Consider the following 18,373-nt stretch of genomic DNA (forward strand, 5'->3'; position numbering starts at 1 on the left):
ACAGGAAACATAGTATGTTTTGGATATTCAATGTTAAATCAGACCTAGTCCTTACCCTCAAGGATTCTCTGCATATCTGGATTGCAAAAGATGCTAAAATTAGGATATTCACTGTTGGGAAAGTATGCTCTGGAGAGAAAGCCGAAGGTGGGACTGGACAATCTTTTGCTAATGCTGTAAAAATTAGATGTGTCACTCGCAGATCCCCTCGGCCATCTCAGCAGAAGTTAGAAATAGAGATACAATTATCCAGAAAAAAATATTGGAAAACTCTCTGGTCTGAAGGAGTAAATCACCACGACATATATGGGAGATCCGCAAAAATTTTTCAAATGTTATATCAGCAGAAACACTGCCAGCTTGGATTAAAAGGGACAGAGGCAAAATGAAATAAAAGAAAGCTGTTGGACTCCCAAAATTCTACAGGCAGAAAACATGCTGATACAACTAAATCAGCTAAAAATATGTGCTACCCTTCAAGAAAAAAGGGAGGATGACTCTGAGGGAAGAGCTGTGGCCAAGAGGGCAGAGCTGTGGGCAGGAAGGGTGGAGCCTTGAAAAATAGAGGATTATTCAGGCTTTGGAAACCAATGGAGTTTTTCTGGTTGGATTTTGAGATTTCTTGGGACTATGACTCCTTTCTTCCTTCCGTTTTTTTCTCTTTTGAAATGAGAATGCATGTAACTGTTATCCTATGCTTGTCCCAAGATTTTCAGAGCAGATAACTTGTTTTCCAGGTCCACAGATGGAGAGGAATTTTGTCCCAGGGTGGATCATACCCAGAGTCTCACACATATCTAATTTAGATGATCTAGATTATGAGATTTTGGACTTTAATGCTATAACGGGTTGAGGCTTTGGAGTAATGTTGGAATGAGGTGAATATATGTAGCATAGGCATGAATCTTTGGGGGCCAAAGAGTGGACTATTGTAGGTTGAATAATGGCCTCCCAGAAGTTCACCATATAATCCTTGGAACTCGTGAATGTTACCTTATTTGGCAAAAAGGACCGTGCAGATGTGATTAAGTTAAGGGTGTTGGGATTGGGGGAATTATCCTGAGTTATCTTGGTGGGCCCTAGAGGTAATCAGAAGTGTCCTTATAAGAGAGAAGCAGTGGGAGATTTGACTATAGGAGAGGAGAAGGCAATGTGACCCACAGAAGCAGAGACTGTAATGATGTGGCCAGGGGCCAAGGAATGCTGGCAGTGACTAGGAGTAGAAGGAGCAAGGATAAGAAAAATCTAAAGATGTAAAGAGAAAGAAAAAACAAGTTATCTACGCAGGGGAAGAAAATTATGTTAACAGGCTAGCATAGGATTCTTCTCTACAACACTGAACACCTGAGGATGAGGGGCAACATCTTTAGGATTTTGAGGGGGAAGATTATAAATAATACATTCTATATTAAGTGGTACTATTCAGCTGTGACAGCAACAGAAAGACATTTTCAGACATTAAAGAATTGTATATACCTGTCTGAGATATGCAAAAACCTTTCCAGCAAGAAAAAATTGCTTGAAGAGTTACCTCTACCACTAAGAGATGAATCAAAGTGAATAAATGAAGGGAGGAAAAGGCATATAGAGAATAATGAGAATAATAAAACTGGTAAGGCAATAACCTACTGTGTTTATATAGGTATAAAACAATATAAACATTAAAAACAATTTTTGAAAAAGGTTACCTATTATAAGAGCTTTATAATAATAATTTGTACCTATGAGCCCATATTTTTTCAATAAAAATTAGTGGGAAAAGGTAGAAGGAAATGAAAGTACATATTTCACATTATTGGATAATGTCAATAAATATTATTTTAATTTAATATTGATAGAAAAGTGTAAGTTCAGATATGTGTTTGAACATTTAAAGATAACACTAGTAGGATGATACATTAATACAAAATTTGAATAATATAATTAATTAGCTGAATAAATGTTTTTATTACTGGGAGGAATAGACATTGTTTTCAAATGTTCATGGAATATTTACAAAAATTGATTTCCAAAGGAAACATCCATAAATTTTAAAAAGTAAAAATTCTGCAGACTGCATTTCTGACCACAAAGGAGTAAACAAAACAACAAACCAACAAGCTTCTTGATTTAAATAACATTAAAAAAACAATTATTGAGTTAATGAGAAAATTAAGCTGTAATTACAGAAGATTTAGAAAATCACTATCATGAGAATACTTCCTATGAAAACTTATGGGGTGAGGTGAGTGACAGCTGTTTACTACACTCAGGGGCAAAATCATAACTCTCATCACTGAACAAAGGGAATTAAATGTAGTGAAACAAGGAATCAACTTAGGAAGTTGTATAAACAGCATCAAGAAAATCCAGAAGATGAGATTAGTATAGTTAAAAGTGGAAATTAATAATTCACAAAACACAAAATCAACACAGTTAAAAATAAACCCTAGAGCAAGTTCTTTAAAATAGTTTGAACCTGGGCAAACTTCTGGCAAGTTTAATCTGGTTAAAAAGAGGAAAGGCAAATTACACACCATTAGGAATGAGAAATACGATATAACCACAGATATTATACAAAGGAGATCAAAAAAATAATTAGGCAGTACTATGAAAACTCTGCCATTACATTGGAAAACTTCAATGATATGGATGTTTTCCAGAAAAATGTAAATAGTCAAAATTGGCTCAAAATGAAATAGAAAACCCAAATTAAACAATCTCCATGGGGTGTTTGTCAAGAGTGTTTACTTGGCCCAAGTTGGGCTCCAGTCCAGCAGCCAGACCAAGGCCAAGTCCATGAAGCCACCCAATGTTCTCCAGCACATAATGACCTACGCCTGAAACTCCTCCATATTGGGGGTACCATTTCTTGTTCTGAGAGCTGGGGGAATCGTGTGGGCCACCATTGGAGTTCCTCCTTGCCCCTTTGGGGTAAAAACACATTTCCTGTTAGTACTTCCATTGAACAGCTCAAGCTCCAATATTGACTATTTTGAATATGTTTATGATGAAAGAAGTCCCCAAGGTGCTTATTTATGACCAAAGAGCCAGTTTATTCATGCCTTCCAGATGGCATGTCTCCTCTCCTTGAGGACAAAGGATGTCACATCACCAAGAGAAGGTGATTAGGAAGTCTATTCCAGTCCCTGCCACAGTGGCTCTGCATGGGTGGTCCTTCAAGGTGTGGGAAGGGGGCTTCCTGGTCTTCCTCAGCTCTTTGTCAACAGTTCCAGTGTCACAGCTTTTTAGATTTGTTTTCTCATATAGGGCACGTTCCTGGGGCATCATCTGGCCTCCAGGATGGCTGGATTGGAAGCTGTCGTAGGATCCACAGCATTAGGGATTCAGAACCATTCCTCTCTTAAGAGCCCAACTCAGCAGTGGCCCGCCCCAAGCCTAATGCTTTTTATCTCCAAGATGATTTCATTCCAGGGGCTTCGTTGCTCTTTCCTCCCTTTGGACGTTGCTTAGGGGAGACTGGGCTACTGAAGCCGATTTCGGCAACTTCAATCTCGGGAAGAAGTGGGTGGAATCTCAATCACTTCCCACTTTCAAGGGTCCTGGGGGCCTCATACAAATGTGCGGCCTCTCCTCAGCATCTTCCAAGGTCTGCTCATTAGCAGTTTTTCTCCCAGAAAGATATGTTAGATATCCACCTTGTTGAACATTCCGTGTTAACTGTGTTGACATGCAATATTCAACAATTCACAAAATGGCATTTAAAGATGTTTGTCTTTATCCCATCTTTCATTGGAAAACTCTGAAGATCATGTCCCCGTTCTCCAGGGCTGGGACAGCACCAAGCTGCATCAAGCATATGTTTTCTGGCTCTACTCCTGCTGGACATATGGCGAAAGGGAACACTTCCTATTGATAGTATTTCCCCTAAATTAATGCAAATCCCCTCTGCGCAGCTACATAAATTGATTTTCTGTGTTTGAAGGGTAAACTGACATACGCTCAAAGTTTTGCAAACTAGGGAAGAGAGGTTTCTTTTCCAAAGAACACATTTCATTTGTTTACAGCCATGAATTGAGATGTTCGCATTTCCATCCTACAAATTTGTCAACTGTTACATAGCAGCAGGGGGACCAACAAACTGTCATTTACTTTGCTGCAATAGCAAAAGTAATTTGAGCCTTGTTTATGGATCATCATTTAATATAGAGTCAGAAGTGATGAGGTTGGAGATCATCCAGTCCCTTCCATTATTTTATTTATTTATTTATTTATTTATCTTTGAGATGAAGTCTTGCTCTGTTGCTCTCCCAGGCTGGAGTGCAGTGGCGCGATCTTGGCTCATGGCAAACTCTGCCTCCTGGGTTCAAGGGATTCTCCTGCCTCAGCCTCCTGAGTAGCTGGGACTACAGGGGCACGCCACCATGCCCAGCTAATTTTTGTATTTTTAGTAGAGACGGGGTTTCATCATATTGGTCAGGCTGGTCTCGAACTCCTGACCTCAAATGATCCACCTGCCTTGGCCTCTGAAATTTCTAGAATTACAGGCGTGAGCTGCCGTGCCTGGCCCCTTCCATTATTTTAGAGTTTGATGGACCAAGGCTTAGATAGGGCAAATGATTTGATCAAAGATTCTTCTTATCTGGACCAGAACTCTTGAGTTCTAGTCACTGGTGAGTGCAGCGGCTTGACACTATCCATGATAGTTGCAGCTAAATCTCTGCTTTCCTTGAACTGGTTCCAACAGCAGAAGGTAGGCTCTAGTGCTAGGACACAAGGGAAAAAACATTCATCTTGGGGTTTTTCTATGCCAATTGCAAGCTGAACCTCACTTCTGCTGTGGGTTGAATAGCAACATATCAAGCCTTGGGGAGTTAAAAGAAAGGTCTAGGAAACTGGCAAAACTCCCACACGAGTTTTCTTCTTTGTCTACAAATAGATATCTTAATATAGAACCAATTTTACATCCTGAAATAGATCCTACTTTGTATACTATTTTCTAATACACTGTCAGATTCAAATGTTAATATTTTATTTAGGATTCTTACAACCATTACTAAGTAAAATGGAATCTATTTTTTTGTACTATTTTGTTAATTTTTGTGTCAAGGCTGTGCTAATTTCTTACCACAAATTGGAAAGATTTATGTATGTGTCTGTGCTCTCCAATAGCTTGCTTATTTATTTATTTATTTATTTATTTATTTATTTATTTATTTAGAGACAGTGTCTGGCTTTGTCACCCAGACTGGAGGGCAGTGGCAAAATCTCAGCTCACTGCGAGTTCCACCTAATGTGTTCAAGCCATCCTCCCACCTCAGCCTCCCAAGTAGCTGGGACTATAGGTGCACACCACCACACCGGGCTAATTCTTGTATTTTTTATAGAGTCAAGGTTTCACCATGTTGCCCAGGCTGGTCTCGAACTCCTGAGCTCAAGCAATCTGCCTACCTCAGCCTCCCAAAGTGTTGGGATTACAGGTGTAGGTCACCATGGCCAGCCCACTAATAGTTTAAGTAAGGGGAATTATCTGTTCCTTAGAAGTTTTTTGAATTGTAAAACACCCTGTGTGACTTGGATCTTTTCTGGAAATAAATGATGGTAAATATTTTTCAATTTCTTCTATGGATGCCGATGTATTTAGATTTTCTACCTTTTCTTATGGGAATCTGGGAAATGTATAACTTCTTGGGAAATTGTCCATATTATGTATTCAACTTCAGTGATAGAAAATTGTATATAGTATTCTCATTACTTTTTTGTGTCCTTCTTGGCTGTAATTATCTGCTTATTATTATATATATTTTTAGAGATAGGGTCTTGTTCTGTCCTCCAGGCTGGAGTGCAGTGGCACAATCATAGCTCACTGCAGCCTGAAACTCCTGGGCTCAAGTGACCCTGTCACTTCAGCCTCCCAAGTAGCTAAGAATACAGGTGTGCACCACCACACCTGGCAATGTTTTTAAGTAGTGTTTTGTAGAAGTGGAGTCTTGCTATGTTGCCTAGGCTGGTCTCAAACTTCTGGCCTCAAGCAATCTTCCCACCTGGCCTCCTAAAATGCTGGGATTACAGGTGCGAGGCACCGCTCCTGGCCTATTTGCTTATTTCTTATTGCATATATTATTTATTTGTGTTTTCTCTTGGTTAGGCTTTCCAGAACTTTCTGCATTTTGTTGATGTTTTAAAAGTATTGATATTACAGATCAATTGTATGCTTTCCAATGAATTGTTTTCTTATTATTTATTTTACCTTTCTTCTCAATATTATATATATGTATTTTCCATTGATATTTTATTTGAAATAGTTAAACATGTACAAAATCTGAGAGAGTGTCTGTATATCTACTATCCAGCTTTAACCAATATTAGTATTTCACCCTGTTTGTTTCCTTTTTTAAAAGGAAAGATATTACAGATGTAAGCGAAGCCCAGTATGTATTTGAACTAGATCCCACTCTCCACTTTCCTTCACCAGAGGTGAGTACCCCCCTGAAGTTGTGGATCATTCCTATGCATATTTTTATATTTTTATTATATAAGAAGAATGTATTCATACACCATACTGAGTGTTATTTTCTGTGATTTTTTTTTTTTTTTTTTAGACAGGGTCTTGCGCTGTCGCCCAGGCTGGGATGCAGTGGTGTCATCATAGCTCACTTCAGCCTCTGCCTCCCAGGCTCAAGGGACCCACCCACTCAGTGTCCGTAGTAGCTGGGACTACAGGTGCGCACTACCACTCCCAGCTAATTTTTTTTTTTTTTGGATTTTTTTGGTAGAGTGAGGGTCTCACTATGTTGCCCAGGCTGGTCTCAAACTCCTGGGCTCAAGCAATCCTCCTACCTCAGCCTCCCAAAGTACTTGGGATTACAGGCATAAGCCACTGTGCCCAGCCTATTTTCTGTGGTTTTTAAAACTTTAAATATTATTGAGTATGCATCATCTTGCTACTTGCTTTTTCATTCAACTCCATGACTTTGAGACTTTTCCTCATGCCAATACATGTAACTTTGTTTCTTTCTTTTCCACTACTGCATAGTATTCTGTGGTTGGAACAAGGTTTGTTCACTGCTCATTTCTTCTCCAACTAATGGGCTTTTATGTTATTTCAAAATTTTAAATTATAAAAACAATGCTTCAGTGAACATTCCTATACAGGTACACTTGGGTGAGGATTTTTCTAGGCTATGTTAATTGGTATGATTCCTGAGCTGTAGAATAGGCATATCTCTAACTTTATTAGACATTGCCAATTTTTCCTCCCAAGTGGTTATTCCTAATCTCACAGTCACCCGCAGTACCTGGGAGCTCCTGCCACTTCATACCCTTGGCATGAGCTGGTATTATCAGACGTGAGTTTCTGCCATCATGGGGCGTGTGAATGGTATGTCATTATGGATTTAATTTGCATTCCTCTGCTTTCTAATGATGTAGTGCCTCTTTTTATAATTTTATTGGGCATTTAGTTTTCCCCTTTATAAATTACTATGTTAATTTTCTCTTTCTTGTTTGTCTTTTAGGCTTTATCTTTATTCTAAATATCGTTTTTTCACTGGTCTTGCGCTTTGCCATTTTGTGACCGCTCCCGCCCCGCAATCTGTGGTTTGTTTTTCAAATTTGTTCTTAGAATCCTATTTGTCCAGATGTTTCCAATTTCAATGTGGGAAGCCACGTTAACCTGTTCTTTTATAACTTATGCTTTTTGTGAATTCTTAAATCCTTTCCTGTCCTGATGTCAAATATACTCTCATCTATCTATCTATCTATCTATCTATCTATCTATCTATCTATCTATATCTGTCATCTATCTATCTATCTATTTATCTATATCTATCTATGTTAGAATTTTACAACTTTGTTTTTCACATTTAGGTTTATGATCCATCTGAGATAGATTTTCATGTGGGGGATTTATATTTATGTCTCCCTATATGGGTAAACAATTGTCTCATCCCTATTTATTGACGAATCTGTTTTCCCCCAGGGATTTGTAATGCCACTTCTAGTTTTCATCTACACGAATCCATTTCTGGGCTCTCTATCCTTTTGAATCTGTTTATTGTCTATCTCCGCCAATACCATACTGTGTTAAATTGCATTAAATGGCTTTATAATACATCTTGTTATATGCTACTCCAAGTTCTCCACCTTGTAATTTTTATTCAAGAGTGCCTTGACTCCTTACACTTTTATATATTAGGATCACCTTGTTGAGTTCATGAAAAACTCTATTAGGGTGTTGATTGGAATTACATTGAATTTATGATTTGATTAATAGTGAATTATCATCTTTATGATATTGAGTCTTCCTATTTGTGACAAAGGTATTCAGACTTTCATTCATGTCCGTTAATCGTGTGTTATAATTTTCCCCATGGGAAAACACATTTTCTGTTTATTTCTAGGTATTTTGTGGTTTATAGTATTTATTTTTTTTACATCTTATAATTGGTTATTGTTGGTATGGAAGAACAATATAAGTTTTTATGTATGAATTTTAAATCCAGAAAATTTACTGAGCTCTATTAATTAATTAATTAATTAATTAATTAATTTTTTTTGAGACAGAATCACACTCTGTTGCCCAGGCTGGAGTGCAGTGGCGCGATCTCTGCTCATTGTAAGCTCTGCCTCCCGCGTTCACGCCATTCTCCTGCCTCAGCCTCCCGAGTAGCTGGGACTACAGGCATGCACCACCATGCCCAGCTAATTTTTTTTGTATTTTTAGTAGAGACGGGTTTCACCATGTTAGCCAGGATGGTTTCGATCTCCTGACCTCGTGATCCACCCGCCTCGGCCTCCCAAAGTGCTGGGATTACAGGCATGAGCCACCACGCCCGGCCTCTATTATTAATTTATTTGTTAGAAGGTTTAGATTTAGAAAATCATAGTGCCCGCCAAGAACAGTTTTGTCCCTTTCTTTTCACATTGCCACTTTTTTCATTTCCTGTTGAATTGGCTCAGACCACAAGTGAAATAATGAATAGTAGGGATGATAAAGGGCATCCTTGTCTTGTTCTTTATTGTAAAGAAATATTACTAATCTTTCATTATAAAAATGATTTGTTTGGACTCGACACAGTGGCACGTGCCTTAAATCTCAGTGCTTTCGGAGGCTGAGATGGGAGGATCACTAGAGCCGAGGTATTCCAGGCTGCAGTGAGGTATGATAGCGCCACTGCACTCCAGCCTGGGTGACAGAGAGAGACCCTGGCTCTAAAAATAAAAATGATTTTTTTTGGTAAGTCTGATTTAACCTATATTAATCCCTTCGTCCTACTTTTAGTAACTTTTTTGTTCTTTTTCTAGCTTTCTAAAGGTGACAGTTTAGTAAATTTATTTTAAATCTTTTTTGCTTAATAGAAAAAGAAATAATTTTTAGGGCTTTATATATTTCTTTGAGTATAACTTTGGCTGCATGCCATAGATTTTGGAAACCATTGTTCTAACTGCTATTAATTTCTATATAGTCTGAAGTTTATATTTTGATTTAAATGTTGTTTGGAAATATGTTTCTCAAAAATTATTAAATAGCTAGAAAATTTTATTTGGGGTTTCTCTTAATTGTTAATTTCTAGATTCATTGCACTGTGGTCAGAGAATATAGCCTGTATAGGTGTTGCTTTTTGCATTATATGTGTGTGTATACATAGTCAGTTTCTTGAAATGATTCCATGGACATTTATAAAAATGTAATATTCTGTTTTGGGGGCATATAGGATTTTAGATATATTCATTAAATCAAGATTATTCATTATGCTATTAGAATTCTCTATTTCTTATGGCTATTTGATACATCCAATTTTAAGGTTTATATTCTTTTTGTAAGGGAAAATTTGAATTTAAAATTTTATGGAAATTTAAAACACACACAAAGTAGAAATGGCGATATAATAAATCCACATGTACCAATCATCCAGATGATCAATTATGAATATTATACCACTCTTATTTCATCAACATACCCCCCCTTTTTGGAGTATTTTGAAGCAAATCCCAGGTAACATATCATTTTGCCAGTAAAATACTTCAATTTAAAGCTTTAACAATTAATGACTTTTTCTTAAATAGTCATAACTGTAATACTTCTATCATAACCAACAAATGTAACCCTAACTCTCTAATATACAATATCCAATTCATGGTCAATTTTCACCAATTATCTCAAAATTGTTTTCTTAAAATAGGTTTGTTTGAATTAAGATATCAATGAGTTTTACACATTATCTCTTTTGTTATTAAAAATTCCTCCTCTCTTTTTAATGCAATTAATAGGAACGTTTTTGAAATGGGTATAATTGTAATTCTGCCAAGTTTCTTATTTTTCTTACAGTTTTGCCTTATCATTATTTTACTTTTGTTGTTGTTCTATAATGATTTTTATTTTTTACTGCATCTTTTTAAAAAAATTATTTCTTTGTTTCACTAAATCTGTTATAGTATTTCCTTGAGTGTGTTTTTCTTTTACAATGGATTCACATATGACAATGTTTCTTAGATATATTTGTTATAAATAAGCAAATAAACACAAATACATACACACATTTGTATCCTGTCCCCTAGAAGAAACCACTATTCTGATATCACCACAGATTAGTTTTACCTGTCTTGAAACTTCATATAAATGGAATCATACAGAATGTTTTATTTTGTGTCTGGCTTCTTTCACTTAACATAAGGTCTATGAGATTTAGTCATATTTTTATTTATTTATTTTTTTGAGACAGAGTTTTGCTCTTGTTGCCCAGGCTGAAATCCAATGGCGCGCTCTCGGCCCACGGCAACCTCCGCCTCCTAGGTTCAAGTGAGTATCCGGATTACAGGCGTGTGCCACCACGTCCGGCTAATTTTGTATTTTTTTAGTAGGGATGAGGTTTCTCCATGTTGGTCAGGCTGGTCTTGAACTCCCGACCTCAGATGATCTGCCCGCTTCAGCCTCCCAAAGTGTTGGGATTATAGGCCTGAGCCACCGCGCCCGGCCGAGATTTATTCATATTTTTGCATGTATTAGTAGTTCTTTTTTATTGCTGTGAAGTATTCCATTGTACGAAACGCACGATATCACGATTTATTCACTCTACAACTAGTGGACATTTGGGTTGTTTCCAGTTTGGGACTGTGATGAATAGTGCTGCTAAGAAATTCTTGTCTGTCTTTGTTTATCTTTTGGTGGATATATGTATCCATTTCTATTAGTTGTATACCTAGAAGTCAGGTTGCTGGACTGTATAGGTGTATGTTTAATTGTTGCAATTATGGGCAGAGTTTTCCATGGTGGATGGACAAATTGACACTCTTATCAACAGTCCCAGTTGCTCTGCATCCTCGTCAGCACTTGGTAGGTTTGGCCTTGTAAATTCCAGCCATTCTGGTCGGTAGATTGTGGTTTTTATTTGCATTTCTCTGATGTGAAATTAGAATCTTTTAATACGCTTTTTGGCCAAAAAAAAAAAAAAAAAAAAAAAACCCAAACAAAAAAGCAACCATATGTGAGGGTTGATGTGCTAATTTAAAAATATGTCCACAAATACTTTGAAGAGGTTGAGTCCATGCTTCCCGCCATTGAGCCTGGGTAGGCCTTTGTGACTGTCTCAGTGGATAAAATGAGGTAGAAATGATGCTGTGTGACTTGGCTGAGTTAGAAAAGGCCACATCATTTTTGCTGTTTTCTCTTGGGACACTCACTTTGGGAACCTTGAGCCGCCATGTCAGGAATCAGCTGCTCTGACGATCACTAAGTGGAGAGACCAAAGAGGAAAGAGGGATGCCTGAGGAACCCCAGCAGTTCCAGCCCCAGCTGTGTAAGTCTCCCCAGCTCAGATATGCAAGTGAGGAAGACTTTGAGAAGTCTTCCAGCCCCAGCCCAGCTCCAACCACCGACTGACTGTAATCAGCTGAGAGATCCTGAGTGAGAACTGCCTAGGTGAGCCCACTTAACTCCCAGATTTGTGAACAATAAAATAATTGCTATTGTTATAAGCCAAGATTTGGGGTTGTTAGTTACACAGCAACAGGCAACCAGAACAGTCTAGTTATGGAATTATCTATCCATTCTATTCCATTGTCCTTCTTTTTAACACCACACTTTCTTAATGATTCTAACTCTATTTAAGTCTTGAAATCTACTAGAGTAAGTTCTTCAGATTTGTTTTCAAGATTGTCCTGGATATTCCTGGCCTTTTGCATTTCCATATAAATTCAGTTTATCAATTTCCACAAAACATAAGCATGCTGGCATTTTGATTGGGATTGTGTTAAATCTGTATAGACAACTTGGAGACAATTGACATCTTAGCAATATCAAGTGACCCAAACAATGAACAAGGTATATCTCTCCATTTATTTAGATTTTTCGTATTTTATTTGAGTAGTGTTTTCAAGTTTTCCGAACTTTTTTTTTTTTTTAAATTGAGACAGGCTCTCACTGTGTCACCCAGGCTGGAGTGCAGTGGCTTGATCTTAGCTCACTGCAACCTCTGCCTCCTAGATTCAAGCGATTCTCCTGTCTCAGCCTCCCAAGTAGGCGAGATTACAGGCAGCCGCCACCATGCGGGGCTAATTTTTGTATTTTCAGTAAAGACCAGGTTTTGCCAGGTTGGCCAGGCTGGTCTCAAACTCCTTACCTCAGGTGATCTGCCTGCCTTGGCCTCCCAGATTGCTGGGATTACAGGCGTGAACACAATGCCCGGCCTTCTGAACATTTTTGAATGCCTCAAAATGCCTTTCTTTTATCCTTATACGTGAAGTGTTGTTTTGCTAACATAGATTTCTAGGTTCAAGATGTTCCTTTCTCAGAACTTTAAAACTATTGATTCATTGTTGTCTGGGATTTTAGCATGTAGTGTTAGAGATGAAAAAAATCTTATTTTTCTATCCATTGTTGGCAACAAATACATTATTTACTAGCCTGGAAGCTTATAGGATATAATCTTTATTTTTAATATCCAAAAATTTTACCAAGAGATTTTTAATGTGTGTGTTTTTTTCTGTCTTGTTTTCATTTGTTTTTTCTTCATCTGGTGGGCACCTTTTATTTAAAAATTCAAGCCTTTCTTCAGCTCAGATAAATTTTTTTTCCTTTTTTCCCACCATTTCCTCGTGTCCATCTTTCTGGTTTTATTAATCAAATATACAGATAGTGAATCTTATGGATTTATCTTCCATACCTCTTATTTCTTTCTCTCATAGGTTGTTACTTTTCCCATCCCTCTGTCCTTGAGGAATTCCTTACGTTGGTCTTTTAAATCAATAATTTCATTTTCAGCCATGTTTCATGCTGCTACTCACTGCTTCTATGAATCTTTCTGTTTCATCCATTATGCTTTCAATTTCAAGGATTTTTTCCTTTCTTGCTCTCTTTTTATGAAGTGGTATGCTATCACTCCATAAAATCAATCTTACTGAGCATACCAATTAGAATTTAATCTTTCCTTCTGTTCCTTCATTGCCATTTTTAAATTAGAGGCCATTTGTTCTAATTGCTCAGGTTGTTGAGATGCTGGTTATCCTCATTTTTTTTTTTCTGTTCACGTTTATAAATGGAGGTATAGATTCATTTATATTGGTAGCTGATGTGGGCTCTTCCAGCAACTGCCTCGTTGTTTATATCCTAGCTATCTTTTCCAAGAGCTTAAGGGTCCATGGGCAGGGTTTATCCTGAGCACAGTGATTAGAGGTTGAAGCAATAGGTTGGTTTTATTTCAGGGTGCTTGGGCTTGGGCCAGAAACAAAAAGAGGAGGTTAGCCTTTCTGTCCTCTCACTCCACCATCAGGGTAAGGTGGGTAGCTCAAAGCTACTATGGAGGAAATCCCCAATTGTCCAGTTGTAGTCAGTAAAAAGAGAATGAGGTGAGTGCCTGAGCTGGTGGCTCCCTAATGGATTTAAAGCAGAGCTTTATGAACACTTTCTTTTGTTCTGTAATGTCGATAGGTCAACCTGCCTAAACCTGCTGTTGAGGTCTTAAGAGGATCTTTTTGCTCGGTTGAAAATATGTTATAGCAGGAAATAAGGAAGTAATTCCAATGAAGGTAAAAAAAAACTGGGACGTGTTTCTTTTGTAAGAGTTTCCCTCCCACTCAGTATCTGCTGTAATGGCCCCAAGCTGTCCCTCCCTGATCTCTCTTTGGCCCTCCTGCTTGTGTTAGAAACCTTCCAGAACAAATGCTTCATTTAGGAGTCAGTCCACTCATGAGGCCCTGTGGCAAATAGAAAGCCTTTCAAGTGAAAAGAACACTCTGAAATTGAATTCTCCACTTTCCCCAACTCCCCCACAGCTGAGTGATCCAGGGTCCCCTTGGCCTGACACTCTGACCCTGGTGGCCTTCTGCTGCTCTACTAGGGACAGACATCCACTCCTCCCCTGACAAGGATCAACCTTTGACATGAGAGTCAAGCCTTCAGCCATTGATTGTCAATCTGACCCCATCTCCTTTATATCTTCCTGAAATTACTATACCTGTCTGCTGCATTGAGAATGCCCTGACTTGTTTTCCATGACTGCTATAGACTTTTGCATCTATTTTTTATTTCTTTGGTAATTTCAGTGGGATGTAAAGAGTGAAGAGAAGTAAAAGAGTAATCAATTCACCATTCTGAAATCCTGCCACATGAGCAGGATTCTTTCCCCATCTCTTTGCTCTTTGCCTATTAACTAGTCTTCTCTTCATAACTTATTCATAGGGATCATGGTTTATTGAGTTTTATTGAGTGCACATAGCAGATGCTGTTTAAAATTTACTTCTGTTTTGTGAAATACATCATTTTCTATGTTTCCTCTGACTCTTGAATTCTAGCATTTTTTCAAATGCTACAAAGAAAAGCAAATCAAGCAAACAACTGATACACAAGTAGTGTGTTCACAGTACCTTTGACATTAAAAAAAATGCGCCTCTGTTTCCTATAACAGATTGAAAGGCCTTTATAGGCACCCACTTCATTGAGTGGTGAAGGTAACTTACTAACTAATATCACAGTCTTCCACACTTAAAAGTCTTCTTTCAGTTTAAATAGTCATCCAGTTTTCTCACTAGGGGTGATTTCAATGATAAACATGATTTATTTAGGTAAACATGCAGGCTGTCAGAATTCTGCCTATTCTTTCTCCTCCTCAAGTAGACATCTGGCTATATAAGGGCTTATTACAGGGTCATACTTTGGAGATATTGTGGGTTCGGTTCTAGACCACCACGATTAAGTGACTATCACAATAAAGTGATGTTTTTGGTTTTCTAGTGCATATAAAAGGCATTTTTTGGTTTCCTAGGGCATATAAAAGTTATATGTACACTATATTGTATATTAAGCATGTAATAGCATTACATCTGAAAAACTTACATACCTTAATTAAAAAATACGTTATTGCTAAAAAATGCTACTGATCATCTGAGGCTTCCAGGAAGTTGTAATGTTTTTGCTGGTGGAGGGTCTTGCCTAGTTGTTGAAGGCTACTAACTAATCAGGGTGGTGGTTACTGAAGATTGGGGTGGCCATGGTAATGTCTTCAAATAAGATGACGGTGAAGTTTGCCACATCAATAGACTCTTCCTTTTATGAAAGATTTTTTGTAGCATGCAGCGCTGGTTGTTTGGCAGCATTTCACCCACAGTAGGACTTCATTAAAAATTGGAGTCAGTCCTCTCAAACTCTATTGCTGCTTTATCAATTAAGTGTATGTTATATTCTAAATCCTTGGATGTCATTTCAACAAGGTTCACATCTTCAAGGAACCACTTTCTTTGCTCATCCATAAAAAGCCACTCCTCGTCTGTTCAAGTTTGATCATGAGATTGCAACAATTCAGTCATATCTTCAGGTTCTACTTCTAATAGATGTGGTTGCTATTTCTACCACATCTGCGGTTACTTCCCCCACTGAGTCTTGAATTCCTCAAAGTCATCCATGAGGCTGGAATTAATTTCTTCCAAACCCCTGTCAGTGTTGACACATTGACTTCCTTCCATGAATCATGAATGTTCTTAATGACATCTAGAATGATAAATTCCTTGCAGAGGTTTTCAATTTACTTTGCCCAAATCCATCAGAGGAATCACAATCTATAGCAGCTAGAGCCTTAGAAAATGTATTTCTTAAATAATAAGATGGGAAAGTTGACATTCTCTTTCACATGGTAAGCATAAGCTGGGCTTATCCCAGGGCCCCACAGCTTCCTTCATGTTATTTCAGAAAGAGAGCTACTAGTCCCACATTCTGATCTCCTCACATTTAGCAGGGTACAGGTTGAGTATCCCTAATTTGAAGATTCAAACTCTGAAATGTTACAAAATCTGAAACTTTTTTTTTTTTTTTTTTTTTTTTTTTTGAGACAGAGTCTTGCTCTGTTGCCCAGGCTGGAGTACAGTGGTGCGATCTTGGCTCACTGCAACCTCTGCCTCCTGGGTTCAAGCAATTCTCTGCCTCAGCCTCACGAGTAGCTGGGATTACAGGCGCCCACCACCATGCCCGGCTAATTTTTGTATTTTTAGTAAAGATGGGGTTTCACCATCTTGGCCAGGCTGGTCTTGAACTCCTGACCTCGTGATCCACCTGCCTCGGCCTCCCAAAGTGCTGGAATTACAGGCGTGAGCCACCGCACTGGACTCAAAATCTGAAACTTTTTTTGAGTGCTGACATGATACTCAAAGAAAAGGCTCATTGGAACATTTTGGATTTTCAGATTAGAGATGTTTAGCTAGTCAGTGTAATGCAAACATTTCAAAATCTGAACACTCCTGGTCCCAAGCACTTCAGGTAAAGGACACTCAACCTATATTTTGAAAGCCCCTAAGGTGTATGACCCTGTGCTGGGTGAGGCTGGGAAACAAGATCTTGCCACCTGATATCCCCACTCTCCTATTTCCTGTTTCTTTGCCACAACACCCCCCCAACCCCACCGCCCCAGGCTGGAAGGGACAGGTTTCAGGGTTTCTGGGTCTTTTACATCAGTGTATTATATTCATTCTGGAACTGTGGTTGTTGGTCACACCAAGGTGAATACAGAATTGGAGAATAAGTGTTAGGAAACCTTTAAAGCAATGTGACGCTGCAGTGTGTCTAAATGTGTGATAGTGAACTCTCTCTTGGAGCAGGGCATAGGCCAGTTATGTGGAAGTCATATGTGGTGCATGCTGAGTGCTGACCAGGCAAACCATGTTCAGGTCCATGACAGACTGGAAATTTAGGAAGAAAGCCAACAACAGGTCATTCACTGAAAATTCATGCCCCGGCCACCACAAGGGTTCATATGTGGGCATCCATTCTTCCATTGAAACTGTGATTTTGACATTCTGATGCAAACTAAAGGATGTTAAAGTATCTTTTGTTCCTATGGTATTTTGGCTTTGAAAAGCAATATCGTCTTGACTAAAAAATTCTGATACGGTCCTTGTTAGTCAAAAGCTGAATGAACCATTCTTTCGTTTTGCAGTCCTGGTGTAGTGTGCTTTGGGCAGACTAGGGAGAAGGTTAGCTGCACAAAAATACAAAAAATACATTACATGGAGTTCTTAAAAAATCCCTTTTTATATTGGTCTCAAACAAAGAGAGATCTATCCAGGTTGGAAAATGCTAAGTATTAAAATTCTCCTTTCACCTCAGGCTGGAAGGCCCTGTGTTGAAGTAAGGTAAGAGGAGCAACTATGGTGACAGGATAAGCGTCTGTAAGGATGGGCAGCAGGACTCCTGGTCGTGTTCAGAATTATTTGAATGACTTGGAACCGATGTTCTTTAATTAATAAGCTTGGTGAGTTACTTTCTAGATACTTTTATAGACATTCCCCAAATTAATTAATTAATTTCTAGAATGACTTTCTATAATTCTTAAGTTGGTAAGATTGTATAAGGTAGAAAATCAATTCTGTTTCCAGATCTGCAGCAGTGTAATCATACAGGGCATCTTGCTGTGCAGGCAAGTGTGATGATGTGTCTCTAAATGCCTCTTGGAAGGCGGGGGCGGTGTCTCCATTGATAAGAAGGAGTACTTTTAGTTCCTATTACTTAAATATTCACAACCTCCCACAAACATAAGCACACACTCACACACTTCTGTGCTGGGATTACAGACGTGAGCCACCACACCTGGCCAGTCATACCCTTTTTTATTCCTGATATTGGTAATATTCTTTCTCATTTGCTTCATCAGTTTATCAATCTTATTACTCTTTTAAAAGAATCAGTTCTTAACTTTGTTGTATGCTTTCTATTTCATAGATTTTCATCCTTATCTTTATTATTTCCTTCCTTTGATTTTCTTTGGGTTTTGTTTGCCATTTTTTTTTTAACCTTACTAAGTTGGAAGCTTACATCACTAATTTTAGACCTTTCTTCTTCTCTAACATATGCTTTTGGAGCTATAAATGTTTCTTTAAGTAATGTTTTGGCTGTAACCCACAAGTTCAAAGCATTTTCTAATTTACTTTGTGATTTATTCTTTGACTCATG

The sequence above is a fragment of the Pongo abelii genome, chromosome 16 (genome assembly GCF_028885655.2).
Source record: "Pongo abelii isolate AG06213 chromosome 16, NHGRI_mPonAbe1-v2.0_pri, whole genome shotgun sequence".
NCBI lineage: Eukaryota > Metazoa > Chordata > Mammalia > Primates > Hominidae > Pongo > Pongo abelii.